At 46.7% G+C, this 15778-nt stretch overlaps 1 long non-coding RNA gene across 1 annotated transcript in view; it reads right to left on the reverse strand.

Moving 5' to 3' along the window:
• Window positions 1–15778, reverse strand: part of LOC125344315 — a 31373-nt gene that overhangs the window by 343 nt on the left and 15252 nt on the right. The window contains exon 3 of the long non-coding RNA XR_007209458.1: window positions 10670–10817. This is a non-coding gene — a long non-coding RNA (uncharacterized LOC125344315). The remainder of the gene's footprint in view (window positions 1–10669; window positions 10818–15778) is intronic.

A 15778-nucleotide genomic window follows, 5' to 3' on the forward strand; every position in this document is an offset into this window, starting at 1 on the left:
TCTGTTCCCTCCCAATAAAACCATCAAATCCTGTATCCATCTGGTGATGAGGTCACAACACTTATGATTCAAACCATAATGCACATTCATACACGGAGAACCAAGATTTCCACACAAGAGCCCTTGGGGACATCTCATATCCAAACCACATGTTTATGGTTCCCAGATCATCTCTCTCTGGACTGGCCACACTCAAAGGATCCAGCCTGTGTATGTATGCATATGTGTATGTATGTATGTGTATATACATACTTCTAGTCATGGGCCTTGTACCTGGGACTTAGGCTCTGTCTCTAAGCTTTTTCACTCAAGTTAGTGCTCTACCACTTGGAGCCACAGCACCGCTATTTCTGGTTTTCTAGCACTTTCCTGTTTGGGCTGGCTTTGAACTGAGATCCTCAGGTCTCAGCCTCCTGAGTAGCTAGGATTACAGGTATGAGCCACAAGTGCCCAGCTCCTTTCTATTTTTATGACGTAATTTACACTCAGAGATTGACACTTGTTGGCCAGTGATCTACCAGTTGATCCAGGCTTCTAGCCCCCTTTTGTATTGGATAGTTTATTTTGTTTTGTTTGTTGTAGTACTAGAGCTTGCACTCTGGGCTACAACCACTTCATTAGGCTTTTTTTGCATACCCCTGACATTCTTCCACTTAAACTATATCTCCTGTTCTAGCTTTTTGGTAGTTATTGAAGGTAAGAGTCTCACATATTTGTCTGCTTCTACTAGTTCCAACTACAATCCTATATATCTAGGTCTATAACCACAAGCTGCAGGTACCTGGCTTGCACTGGGTATTTTTGAGGGTCTTTCTATATGTACCAGCTGGCCTGGTCTTACAATTTTGCATAGGACTTACCTCAGTCCACAATTGTCCCACCCATGTCTCCTGTGTACCTGGGATTACAAGACTACACCATCATGTCTGGTTCATTAGCTGAGATGGACTCTTGCTAATTTTCCCCCAGGTTATCCTCCTAATCTATGGCTCCCAAGTAGCTGCAATTACAGGCATAAGGTACCATATCCTCCCCTCAAGGACTGCTTTATTGAATAAGATGGTGTTAAGCCATCAGAAATACCAAGACCTGGGTATGTCACAATATCACACACACACACATACACACACACACACACACACACACACACACACACACACACACACACACACCCCACTCTTATTGTAGGGTATACAGAAAAACAAATTGGAGCTAATTTTGGGACATACATATCCCAAACATCTTCTAGCAACCAAGGCGACTCAGCGGCTATCTGACTTCCAGAGGACAGCCTTCACAGGGAAGGGATTCAGGGTGATCTTGTACAGTGCAGGGAAGATGATCTTTTTCATCAATCCACGTAACTGGTACCAAGCCTCTTACCTCAGCCCCCAGTCAACAGACAGGCTCTTTTGAGTGCCTGAAGACAGTAGTGATTTTGATTTTGAGGAATTCTCTATTATGTATAGTGATTCAAAAAACACTTGTCCTTGATCTCCTGTAATGTGAAAATGTGCACGATTTACAACAATGCTTCTAAAAGAAATAAGAATATGTGTACATTCTGCTCATATTAAACATATACCAACTATTGCCTATACAAAATAACAAACTAGGAAGAGCAGAACCAAAATCAGCACTCCCTGAATGTCTTCCTATATATTGTTATTATAAACCAAGATCTTTTTACAGATAAGTTGGAAGCATAAAAAGTTAAATTTGAATTGAAAATATTAATTTGAAAAACATAATTGATTGGCAGTCAGTGGCTCATGCCTGTATTCTTAGCTACTTGGAAAGTTGAGATTAGGAGGATTGTGGTTTGGGGCTAGCCTGGGCAAAAAGTTAAGAAGACTCTATCTCAAAGAATAAAATCTGGGTGTGGTGATACATACATTTCAACCACAGCTACCAGAAAGTCTCGATATGTGGGTTGTGGTAGAGGCCAGTCCAGGCATAAACTTGAGATCCCATCTCAAAATTAACAAAAGTAAAAAGCCTGGCACCAGTGGCTCATGCCTGTAATCTTAGGTACTCAGCTGAGATATGAGCATTGTGGTTCAAAGCCAGTCTGGGCAAAAACTCTGTGAGACTCTTATCTCCAATAAACAAATAGAAAGCTATAAATAAAGCTGTGGCTCAAGGACTAGAGTGCTAGCCTTCAACAAAAGACCTCAGGGACAGTGCCAAGGCTCTGAGTTCAAGCACTAGTAGAAGCACAAAAACAAGCCAAGAAAAAGTGAAAAGGGCTAAGTAGTAGAGCCCTTGCATAGTAATGTTAGGCCAAATTCAAATTCCAGTACATTCCAGAAATTCTTATTGGTTTTCAACTATTTCCTAGCTCTGCCTAAGGAAAAGGCTTAGAAGCAAAGTCATTCTAAGACGTCTTTTTATTATTCTTTTCTATACTTCTGAACACATTGAAATACCAAGTTGTCATTCAGATTCTAGCAAATGGCAGCACAGTCCATGTCACCTGCAGATAATCAACATGCACTCTAGACATAATTTACTGGAGGACTGCTGGGGTAAGACTCCAGAGAAGACCAAGACCGAAAGAAATACAAAGTTTTATTCATGTTCATGAGAAGTGCAGAACCCTGAGCATATACGAACTCTACCAAATCTCTGCACTCAGTCACAAACTCCAGCAAAGCTCCTACCTGCAGGTCCTAAGATGACCAAGGTTCTCTATTGAAAAGCCTACCTGAGAAAGCTCAGGGCTGCCTGGCAAACTCAGTTTGGTCTGTCCAGTACCTGACATGGACATCTGACTCCCTGTCCTAGTGCATTAAAAACAACTAATGCACTAAAACTTAGCTTACAAACTGTCTTGCCCAAGCAGAGCATGTGCTGTGGTCATCACAAGTTCAGGGCCTGGGCTGGGGATATGGCCTAGTGGCAAGAGAGCTTGCCTTGTATACATGAGGCCCTGGGTTCGATTCCCCAGCACCACATATACAGAAAACGGCCAGAAGTGGCGCTGTGGCTCAAGTGGCAGAGTGCTAGCCTTGAGCAAAAGGAAGCCAGGGACAGTGCTCAGGCCCTGAGTCCAAGCCCCAGGACTGGCCAAAAAAAAAAAAAAAAAAAAAAAAAAAAAAACAAAAACAAGTTCAGGGCCTCCCCACTTCGGCCGTCTTCCAGCTGGATGCCACAGGAGTACTTGGACCCTCAAGATTCACACACACACACACACACACACACACACACACACACACACACACACAGAGTGACCAGAGCAGCTTGCACCTGCACAGGCGTTGAAGGCTCCAGAATCTGCATGGATGCCTAAATGCAGAACTGCAGATCACTAAACTGAGATGACTGAGCAGGAAGGGTGAAGATAGGGAAGGGCTGTGGGGAATATGATGGGTGTAGTTAGCAGACCAGGATGGACGATAGGGGCGTGGTTACATGGCAGACCAGTCGAAGTCTCAAAAAGACTATAGACAACCTATGAAGTTCATGAACTCTAAGTTTTATACGTTAAACAAAACTGAAGCGTGTTTATCACAAGATAAACAGACCACAATGTATTTAGGCTCATAATGGGTTTGCGGACCGATGAGAGAACCACGCCCCCGGAGAGCATGCTCCAAATTCCCGAGGGCTTACCGGTAGCTCCGGACTTCCCTTCCCATGGGCTTCCCACCCCAATTGGGCGCCAGATGCCGGGCTAAATTTATACCTCCCCCTATGCGGAGGCGCCAAGCTTTTTTACCCCTTATATGTGTTCCCTTTCCACTCTCTCCCTTGGCCGCCTGACCTGCAGGCGGGCCAAGATGGAGTGGAGGACACGGGTAGCCTCGGTTACGTGTGGCCGCGAGAATGCCCTCCTCCTCCCTATACTCGCCAAGGAAGCAAGGCATGCATGGACACCTCGGAGTAAGCTTCAAGGGCTTTCTGTTTATTCAAGGGAGGGGCAATCAGACTTATAGCGGTAATGATGAGGGAAGGGGAGGGACTGACCAGGAGCTAGTGACAGACTGGTGAGCATGTCCATCCAAGAGCAGCGACCTAGAACCTCCCCTATGGGCTAATGTCACTTCCCACCGAACCGCCTTCTGGGTGCCCGACCGCGCCATTAAGACACACGTGCTCGCAGACGAGAGGTGGGGCTGGCTTAACTCCCTCTCCCAGTTCTGGACCGGGAAGGGGGTAGGTGTGGATAGCAGCCACACAGCCCCAGGACGGGAGGAAAGGCAGCGTCTCGGGACCGCCCTCTCCCCCTCAATGCCAAGCTGAATCCCCAACATCTGCCCCTTTTATTTTTATTTTTTGAACAGCAGGAGGTGCCTTACTCGAGGGCGCGCCTGCCTTAGGTTGCCTCCCCCATGGGAGGTCATACCCGTCCTGGGCTAACACACTAGCACTTCAGGCTTACCTACCTGCAGGGCTGGCCAGCCCGATGAGAGAACTCGGGGAGAGTGGGATTGGCACTTGAAAGAAAGCCCTGTTAATTTTTTTCTCATGCCAGCAGACTTCAGTGAGCGGCCGGTCCTAGTGGGCGTTGTGACCAACCTCATGGGGTTCCTAAATGGCTAAAGGCCAAAGGCCACTGTTGTCTGGACAGCTCTAGCTCATCGCTTACAATATAAGAGACCAATTTGTCTAGCGAAGGGCAATGTAAACATAATGCAAATGGGAGCATAAAGCAGACATAAGCATAAGCAATTGTAACACAGGGCAGATGCAAACATGAGCAACTGTAACACATGAGCAATTGTAACACAGGCACAAAGCAAATGAAGGGTCTCTCATCTGGCTCAGTTCAAAGAAAATAGAGGAGTCCTGGTCTGTTTCGGTGTTACTCAAGGTAGTGCGGACAGCACTCCCTTTCCCCGATGGTGAGGTAGAGGCAGGTTCAGGTCCTGGCGATTCGGCAGCCAGGGTGCTGGTAATTTAATGATTGAGGTTAGTAAACACTTTATCGTAAACATTGAAGCAAGGTGCTAAAACCCTGCGCCTATTTTGTAAACATTTATCATGAAACATTGAAGTAAGGTGTCAAACCCCTTAGCTCCTATTTCCCTCCAACGGGACCCCCTAAGACAAACAGCAGGGGGAGAGCAAAGGGAGGAACAACGGTACAAAACTTCACTATAGTTCTTGTGCAAATCTGCGGGCAACGCTGCCACAGCAAAACATTGCGCCAAAGGGCGCCAGACAAGGTCCAGGGAGGAAACAGGGCTGGCGCTGGTGCATCGCTGAAGTACACAGGCAGGCTTCTGTTTTTCCCATGGAAAAAATCCACCACGGTCTCTGTTTTCCAAAAGAGAACAAGGAGAGACATCCCTCAAGAGCAGGTGCCCTTGGGTGGTCATTCTGATGAACAATATTTTAAGTCTCTAGCTGGTATCCAGATTGGATTCGGTTCCCCAGTTGGGAAAACGCATGCGAAGCCCCTTCACGCACTGGTAAGTGGGTCCGGGCCTCGCCATGCTCCTGTAAGGGGGTCCTTCCAGCAGACTTCCACCTTTAAATAAGGTGTCTGGCTTGACCAATGTCTCTGGAAAGCCGACAGAGGTTGGTCCTTGGAGAGATTTAAAATATTCAATGTAAACATAGCTGTCCTTAACTGGTCATGGTGGTTTCCCCCCCTTTTTGTTTTAATAATTGGTCCTTTAGGGTCTCATTATGCCTCTCAATTATGGCCTGACCCCTTGGGTTGTATGGTATTCCAGTGGTATGTTTAATATTCCACAATTGGAAGAATGTCTGCAATGGTTTGCTGATGAAGCAAGGTACATTGTCTGTCTTTACCTGTAGAGGGAGCCCCAGGATAGCAAAACATTATAGAAAGTGGCTTTCAGCATGCCGAGCCCTTTCACCCGAATGGGCAGTTGCCCAGCACGCGTGTGAGTGAGTGTCTATGGACATAAATATATATTTCAACCTCCCAAAGGGAGCATAGTGGGTTACATCAGTTTGCCAGATAACATTAGGCTTAAGGCCTCTGGGGTTGACCCCAGGAGATTGCAGAGGAGGGACTTGCAAAAATGGCATACATGACCTGCAAGTCATTATAATCATTTTTAAATCCTTCACAGGAATTGAAGGAAATCTCTGATGCAGCCCTCTCCAATTTAAATGCGTACGCTCATGGAGTCCTTGGGCCATTTGAAGGTTTTGAGGCTGTATGATAACTGTAGCTATAGTAGTCCCATTAGTGGCCAGATGATCGGCCGTTTGATTACCTTGTGCCAGGTTCCCAGGTAGTTCTTGGTGTCCGCGAAGGTGCTGCAAGAATATAGGCTCAGCCCGTTCTTTTAATAAAGACCTGACTTGGATCATCAGAGGAGTGATTGGATTTTTATCTAATTTAATATATGAGGACACCAGGTTTGGTAGCAGATTAACCACATACAAACTGTCAGAAAACAGGTTCATCAGCTGTTTAACATGGGTTAGTGCTAGGGCAACTGCGTACAGCTCCTTAAACTGTGCAGATCCTGTGACTGCCTCAAAGTAGTGGGTGTTTTCTTTCCCACCGGCAGGGGAGGAGGCGGAGTGTACCACTGCGGCAGACCCCGCCCTTCCCCCATCTGTAAAAACATTTACAGCCTTGATAAGAGGCCTGGTAGAGAAAAGTACAGGAGGGGTCCACTGTAACCTAGAAAATGAGGTCACCCACCTTGAAGTGCCATAATGGCAATCTAACTTCCCCAAGAAACCCTCCAAGGCACTAGACACCTGGTCATTATTCCTTCTGACCCATTCAAAATCTGACAGCCGATAGAGAATGACTAGCACATCAGGGTCTCGCCCATAATGCCTCAGGGAGTTATCCCGACCTTTAATTACCAAGTCAGCTAGTTGGTCTAGCTGGGAATAAACCCTGGGAGCTCCTCCTACTGATGCGTGCACCCATTTAAGAGGCTCGCCTGACTGAGAAATAACGGCTGAGGAAAGCTCAGAGCAGGGGAGGATCCAAAGGCAAAAGGGGGCACTCAGGCTTATAGCGAGCCAACTGTGCCATATTTAGGGCCATTTGGATTTTCTGGAATATTTCTTGAAGTGATGGGGTTATTGTAATAACATCAGTGGGCGCTTTACCCTTTAAGGAGTCATGGAGTGGAAGCAGCTCCTCTGTAGGCAAATGAAGCCAAGGCCTTAGCCAATTAATCTAACCCAACAGTCTTTGCATCTCCACCAAAGTATAAGATGACTGGAAGGATAACTTGGGCTTAAGGGGGCAAACAGCATCTAATCTAAGTTCTGCCCCCAAAATCTTAAAGGGATATACCTTTTGAAACTTGTCACTGGCTATATGCAGTCCTCCTGTTTGTAGGAGTGTTTGCAACCTCCTATAGGCAGCATCCAGCACTTGGGTGTCTGCTGCCCCAATAATGATGTCATCCATATAGACATATAAAGTAATATCTGGCTGGCTCTGAAGAGGTTGAAGGACTTGTGACACATAATGCTGACAGAAGGCTGGACTATTAGCCATGCCCTGAGGTAGAACTACCCACTCATACCTTTGGTCTGGCCTTTGGTAGTTAACCAAGGGCATGGAGAAAGCAAACTTCTCACAGTCCTGTGGGTCAAGGGGAATGGAAAAGAAACAGCCCTTGATGTCAATTATAATGAAAATCCGATTCTGAAGAATGAAGGGGATGCATGGCAGCCCCCGTAAAGGGGTGCCTGTGGGAATTATCCGCTCATTAATTTTTCTTAGGTCCTGTAACATCCTCCATTTACCTGAGGCCTTTTGTATAACAAATACAGGGCTGTTTCAAGGGCTCAACGAGGGTCTAATATGCCCTAGGGACAGTTGTTCTGATATTATTTCCTTTAATCTTTCTAGCTTGTTTGAGGAGAGTGGCCGCTGTTCCACCCACACCGGGGGACCCGGGAGCCATCGAATGGCAGGGACGGTAGGAACAGTGGCCCTTAGAATTGGGGGTGAGGCCCTGTGAAACAAACAGAGGTCTCCTAACCTGAGACCTTGGAAGGAGGCACTCCCTGATGATCGCTAGGAGCACCTGACAGGCCATGACCTGTGGTGATCGAGGCTTTGGCTTCCCCTAAGATATCCCATCCCAGCAGATTATCTATTAAGCCTGTCATTACCAGGGGACGCACCACTCCCTTATTACCGCTCATATCATCCCAGGTAAGCCAGTCCCTGGTTATCTCACTCTCAGCTTTACCCCCACCCCTGATGTCTGAGGCCCGGGGATCAACTGCCACAATGGAGGAACTTCCTCCTTTTTTATTATAGTCTGATCTGCTCTGGTATCAATTAAGAATCAGAACCTCTTTCCGGCTATAACAATTTCTGTCTTTGGCCTCATTCCCGGGACTATTGGGACTTCCCAGTGGGCCTCAGGCTGGTCACTAGGCTGGTCGCCTCCTTTGGGTGACAGGGCTAGAGGGCGCCCCACTACTTGTTTAAAGGCTTCCCCTTAGCATCAAATTTGGACTTACAATCCTTTCGCCAATGAAATCCCTTTTTGCACTGGGGGCAAGGTTTTGTAGGTAGCTCCTTGGCCCGGCCTGAGGGTTGTCCTTGCGAGGCGCCAGACCTTACGAGACCGGAAGGACACTCCCTCTTAAAGTGGCCCAGGCCACCACATTTGTAACAGCACTCCTTGCTTACCTCACCGGTGGGGGCAAGGGCGGGCTCCTCAGTGAGCAAGGCGGCCAGCAACTGCGCCCGGCGGGCCCGAGCGCTGATACCCCGGCAAGCATATATCCAGTTGTCCACAGATGTCTTCTTTATTCCTGCACAAGCCAATCTGCATTCTGAGGTCATCCTTTCCCACACCAGGGTCCTTAGAAACTGTTTTACCTGGGACCCAGAAACCCTCTGGTGGAAATCGTCCCTTACCCAGCTAACAAAGGCAGCAAGACTCTCTGTAGCCCCTTGAGTAGCTTTTATTACCGGGGTCCCTAAGGACTCCTCCCCCAAGCCATGCCATGCTGCAAGTTCCATGGCCCGTATCTGCTCCTGGTAGGGGGCAGGGAAGGCAGCCCATTGGGGATGGGTGGATCCAAACAACATGCCAACGGTTATGGGAATTGGAGGATCAGCAGCCTAATTTCTTCCGGCCTGAGCATAGCACTCAAGTCTGAAAAGGGAACACCAATACATTGTTCTATCAAGCAAGGACCGGGCCAGGCTTCTCCACTCCTGAACGGTGGAAAACCGATGGGCCATTCCACGGAGGAGGCTTTCCGTCCAGCGAGTATTCGGTCCCCCCCCCTCGAGGACTATCCTTCTAAATTCTCTAAAGTCCTTGTCCTCCTGGGGCAGCCACGAGGCTGAGATGGATACCAGGTTAAGGTCTGCTTGGTCATCTGCGCTCGGTGAGTGCGCGCTGCTGCAGCTGCTGTGGGGCAGCCACTCAGTGGGGCTCCTCAAGTCTGCATAGGGCGGAGCCGAGTGTCTGGTGGGGGAAGGGTAGCACTACGGCGGATGCCATCTCGTGCCCTGCTCGCCAGCCACGTGTCTCGGGACTGCAGCACCTAGTCTGGGGTCCCGGAGATCAGGGTCACGCTCGTCTGAGGGCCCATTGGAGAGGGGCATCAGGCCCCCCTCCAGATCGAGATTCTCCACTGCCGCCCTCTCCCAAGCCCAGGGATTCTCTTCCCCTGGGTTCGAAGAAAAGCAGGCTTTAAGGGTCTTAATAGCTGGGAAGATCACAAGAGGAAGGTCTTCTCCCAGCCCCACTTCCTTGTCTTCCAGTTTCTGCCCCAGCTGGTCCCATGTCTCCCACGAGAGTGGGTTGGCTTCAGCGAACCATGGGACTCTATGGGTCAACTCCTCCCAAATTTGTATGGCACAGGATTCTGAAATACTCATCCCAGTGTTTTGGAGGGTAAACCTCAGGATTTTAAGAGACGAATTATTCCACCTGCTCTGAGTCTGTCCCATCTTCTTTGCGGAACGATGAGAGAACCACGCCCCCGGAGAGCATGCTCCAAATTCCCGAGGGCTTACCGGTAGCTCCGGACTTCCCTTCCCATGGGCTTCCACCCCAAATTGGGCGCCAGATGCCGGGCTAAATTTATACCTCCCCCTATGCGGAGGCGCCAAGCTTTTTTACCCCTTATATGTGTTCCCTTTCCACTCTCTCCCTTGGCCGCCTGACCTGCAGGCGGGCCAAGATGGAGTGGAGGACACGGGTAGCCTCGGTTACGTGTGGCCGCGAGAATGCCCTCCTCCTCCCTATACTCGCCAAGGAAGCAAGGCATGCATGGACACCTCGGAGTAAGCTTCAAGGGCTTTCTGTTTATTCAAGGGAGGGGCAATCAGACTTATAGCGGTAATGATGAGGGAAGGGGAGGGACTGACCAGGAGCTAGTGACAGACTGGTGAGCATGTCCATCCAAGAGCAGCGCCCTAGGACCTCCCCTACAGGCTAACGTCACTTCCCACAGAACCGCCTTCTGGGTGCCCGACTGTGCCATTATGACACACGTGCTTGCAGATGAGAGGTGGGGTTGGCTTAACTCCCTCTCCCGACCAGGGAAGGGGGTAGGTGTGGATAGCAGCCACACAGCCCCAGGGCGGGAGGAAAGGCAGCGTCTTGGAACCGCCCTCTCCCCCTCAATGCCAAGCTGAATCCTCAACAAGGGATGATGCCCAGGCTCTGAATTCAAACACCAGGACTGGCACAGAAAAAATAAAATAAAAATAAAGAAGAACAGGTGAACTTACTGTGCTTGTTAAAATAATTGGACTGGCATGTGAACATCATCACATCTTCCTTTTGAAGTCCAGATCTTCTTGGAGTTGTGAAGGGTTTTGCATTAAACTTGACATCACGATTCAAGTTGATCTCCTGAATATCACTCTAGGGTCTGGTCTATCAGACATGATATTAGCAAATAAGCATTTGAAGCCATAAATGACTCAAAAACAGTTTTTATAGGTTCTTTACATGATTCTGCCTGTCAATAGCATTTTAAAATGAAAGTAAATACAGCATTAAGCTTCTTCTTCTTCAGTCTTCACTTCTGAATTGGTCAAATAAAAGCACAGAAGCCTAGACCTTCTCTTAACCAAATGTCCATTGCATGAGACAGAAAACATAGTAAGGCTAAGTCTGCCTTTCATTCTATGTCTCCTCATATTTTCTATCCTCTCACTTAGGATGTTACATTAGTCAGGGTTCTCAAGAGGCACATACTCAACAGAAAGATACATATATAATTGTAAATGATAGATATATATGTGTGTTAGATAAAAGGGATACACATATAAATATACAGCTGTAAATATTAAAGAGGAGTTATTAGATTCTTACACAATTGGAGGCTAGCTACTTCAACCATTGCCATTTGCATGCTGGAGAGCCTGAAAACTGAATGTGTTCAGTAAATGCTGCATGCCTCTGAGAAAACGATGCAGCCTGTCTGAGGCTGAAAAACTGGAAGCACGCTAGAGATTTGCTGGTGTGAGTGCATATTGAGGGCCAAAGAAATTAGGGTCTGAATTCTATGGGTGATGGCAGCAGCAACAGATGCACTCATTCCAACTTCCATTTGGCCTTTTCTAGCAAACTATCCCGGACTGCACAGTTCAAGGAACAGAGCATGGATCCTCTCTACTGATAAATCTATAACAATTATGCATTCTAAGACCAGAAAAACCACAGGCTGTGTTCCTGTTCCCAGTAGCCCTGTGGTAAGGTGGACCCTTGTCTAAAAAAAAAAAATCACTCAACCTCCACAAGCCCTTACTTTGTCTAAAGAACCACAATATTGTTTTCAGTCTACTACAATCAGCATCAGTTCAGAGATACTATGCATTTAGGCCCTGAAAATTGTGATTGTATTCTTTCCCCGAGTGTATTAATACCTTGGTAAAACATTACAGAACTCTTTGGGTAAGTATGGGACAAAACTAACAGTAAAACATGCTGGGAGTATACCAGGGCTCTTCCTCCAGGGGACATGTCTTCAACTTCATTTAAGGGATTCTGGGTCTGTAAACTGGCTGAAGCCTGAGAACTGGCTCTCTTTTTATTCAAGGTAGGCTGTCATTGTTGGCCCTGGAATATTTTGGCTTGTACTAATTTCAAGTAAGAATTTAGTAGGTTTCAAGCCAGATGCCAGTGACTCAAATCTTTAATCCTAGCTACTCAGTACATTGACCTGTGAGGATTACGGTTCAAAGCCAGCCAAGTCAGGAAAGTCTGTGAGACTGTTATATCCAATAAATTACTCCCCAAAAAAGCCAGAAGTGGAGCTGTGGCTCAAGTTGTAGAGCACTAGCCTTAAGCAAAAATAGCTCAGGAACAGTATCCAGGCTCTAAGTTCAAGCCCCATGACCAGTGCACGCACACACACACACACACACACACACACACACACACACACACACTAATTCAGTGGGTTTCTTCTCTATTTCACTTCTGGGAACACCATGATTAATTATCTAAGGCCAGAGATCTTCATGAGTCAGATCATTCTAAGCAACTGGTTTTTCTCTGCTGTGCTTTACAGTGTCCAAGTCAAGATAACTTGCCAAAACTTGAGTGGGTTACTAAGGATGATTCAAAGGCCTTTTGGAGTGTGCAATTTGGGTTATGGTAAAGAAAACTGGTGTGTTTGTTATGTTCTGTTTACTTGCTTATTTGAGCATGGTTACTTAGTGCTATCATACTCCTTACTCCATCAAAGATGAGAGGAATTTTCTTGTTAATATTTCAAGTGGATTTGGGTATCTTAACTTGTAAATAGGACTTTCCACGATTCTATTTTTCCTTCTTTCTTAACTACCCTTCTGATCACATTATAATTTCATAAACTAGTAGAAACAGTTTCCAATTATGTTCAGGTAGCACTCATCATTTTTTTTATTTTATTGTTAGCAGAATAAACTTTCACTTACTGTTTTATGGAAGTATGTTAGAAGCCTGAACATTTCCAAGAATAGGTTCTCCATTACCTGAACTATACCTAATGTCTAATTTTGGAAGCCCTGCTTTTGGACTTCTGCTGTTTATTTGCATAAATACACTGGGATAAAAGTTTTTATGTTATAATAAATTCTTTAAACTTGAAGATTGTCAATTTCCTTTTTCTCTTTAATACTTTTAGTTTGAAATAATTTTGTAAAAACATCAGAATATTTTAATAAATCTGTTCAATAGTCTAGTCACAAATTCTAAACCTAGGGCATTTTGGGCATATTGTGAAGAATACAGGAATTTTTTTGAGACAGAATATTTATGCAGACCAGGCTGCATAATAATGTATAATAAGGGCTGGGGGTATGGCCTAGTGGCAAGAGTGCTTTCCTTGAATACATGAAGCCCTGGGTTCAATTCCCCAGCACCACATATACAGAAAACGGCCAGAAGTGACGCTGTGGCTCAAGTGGCAGAGTGCCAGTCTTGAGCAAAAAGAAGCCAGGGACAGATCTCAGGCCCTGAGTCCAAGCCCCATGATGGGCAAAAAAAAAAAAAAAGTATAATAATACATCAGCATTATAATGCTGTGATTATAGAAAAACATTATCATCTCTGGCCTCAGAAAGTAGTTTTAATCTAAAGTATTGAGTGTTCTTTTATTGAAATAGGCCCTTTCTGTTTGTGTTCTCTGGGTAGAAACTATGAATTTGGATTTCACTTTTCTCTAATAAACAGAAGGTTTGATGGGACTTCAGAACCACCAGGAGCATAGAACCCAAATACAGAAGACTCCCACAGTGTGGGACCTAGAAAGAGTAGAAAGAGACTGAGAACAGAGGCAAGGCACTGTGCATCCCAGACCCGAGAGCACTCCACTGCCACACTACTCAGCCCATTTGAATGGAGCACGGTTGTGACCCAGCAACCAGCAAGCTGTAGCACATAGATACAGAGATCTGCCACAGCACAGCTTGACAGTTCTTAACTAGTTCCAGGATCAGTGAGTACCCCACGGGGGACAACCCCCTCCCCTACAGCAGACCAGCCCTGGAAGTGACCCACAAAGCTTGACCTGAACCCCTGCCCATGACCTGGACCCCTACCCATCGTGCCCAAGAAGGAAAACCACACTTGAAGGGAACAAAGGGGCCAGAACACTTCCCCATCCCTCCATCCCACCTGCTAATGCTCTTATGTGGGAACCCTAGTGGCCTGGGCCACTGGTACCTGTCAGAAGCTATGAATTGTGCACATGCCCCACAGCCAGTGGAATGAGCCCTGCCCAGTGGGTTCTTCCAAGAGTTCCCCATAGGTGGGAATACCAGCCACCTGGGCCACTGGTACCTGACTGAAACCACAAACTGTGCACATGGTCCGCGGATGGTGGGGCATGCTATGCTCACAGGGCTCTGCCAAGACTTCCCCCTAGGCAGGAACCCCAGCCACCTGGGCCACATATTGCATGGGAGTCCCGCAACCGGTGGAGCGTGCCCCACCCACCAGGATCTGCCAAAAATGTGCCGTATTGCTGGGATTCATAATGTGGGTAACAGCAGCCAGCAGGAGGAATGTTTCTCACCCGCCACAATCTGTCAAACAGCTAAGCCTGCATGCCAGCCCCCGTCAGGAAGCGCAAATTATGGCAACATGCATCCCACAAAAAACACACCCCTGTTAGGAGGCACCGACCCCTGGAGGGAGCTACTGAAACTGCTGCCTTGTCTTGAAGTGTGACTTGTGTGGGTGCCCTGACAGCAAACAGAGCACACACGTCCATAAGAGGAGGCAGACCAAGCTGCAGACCAAGTGCCAGCCACCCAGTGAACAACCTGGGGCTAAGGCACTAAAAAAATCAGTGCACTAATCAGAAGCATACCCCTTCTGAAGCCAACACCTACCCTGAATGTAACCTGCTCAGTCCCAGTTGCAGATCACTGCAGATCAGACAGAGTTCCTTTCAGCTAGCCTAGAACCAAGGGTTAACACAGACACCAGCCGGCTGGGAATTCCATTGCGTCAGCAGCCCAGTGTGAACCAGCCGAGGGCCAAGTGAAGGCTACCACCTGTCAGTCACCAACAGGCAGAGGTGGGACATGGGCCCCATGACCCCTGTTCCCACATATGTAGATCACAACGAAAAATTGCAGGATTCATGAACATCCAAGTCAGCACATCAATCCCAAAAGCCAGCAACAATCCAGGAAAGAACTGCAGTGAAGGAGAGAGGGAAGCCAAAAGAATAATTAAAGATATGATAACAGAACTGGCAAAAGAAATAAAAGAGATAAAAGAGGAGTTCCAAAAGCAATTTCAAGAGAATAAAGAAGAAATTTCAAGAGAATTTCAGGATTTCAAAAGTTTAGTTGGGGGTGGGGATATGGCCTAGTGGCAAGAGTGCTTACCTCGTATACATGAGGCCCTGGGTTCAATTCCCCAGCACCACATATACAGAAAATGGCCAGAAGGGGCACTGTGGCTCAAGTGGCAGAGTGCTAGCCTTGAGCAAAAAGAAGCCAGGGACAGTTCTCAGGCCCTGAGTCCAAGCCCCAGGACTGGCAAAAAAAAAATAAAAATAGTAATCACAGGTAAAAGAAGCAAAAAACAAAACAAAACAAAAAACCAAACAAGCAAAAAAAACAAAACAGGAAAGCAAGAAAATGACAGAAAACAAAGCAAACCTCTCTATAATAACCATAAACACTAATGGACCCAATTCTCCAATCAAAAGAAAAATAACTGCAGTCAATCAGAAAACAAGATACATCCATTTGTTGTCTCCAAGAGACCCATCTCCCAGCCAAAGAAAGACAAAAACAAATTGTGAGTAAAGGGATGGAAAAAGATCTTCCATGTAAATGCACCCAGCAATAAGGCAGGGGTTGCCATTTTGATTTTTGACAAAATAGACT

This window comes from Perognathus longimembris, chromosome 28 (genome assembly GCF_023159225.1).
Source record: "Perognathus longimembris pacificus isolate PPM17 chromosome 28, ASM2315922v1, whole genome shotgun sequence".
NCBI lineage: Eukaryota > Metazoa > Chordata > Mammalia > Rodentia > Heteromyidae > Perognathus > Perognathus longimembris.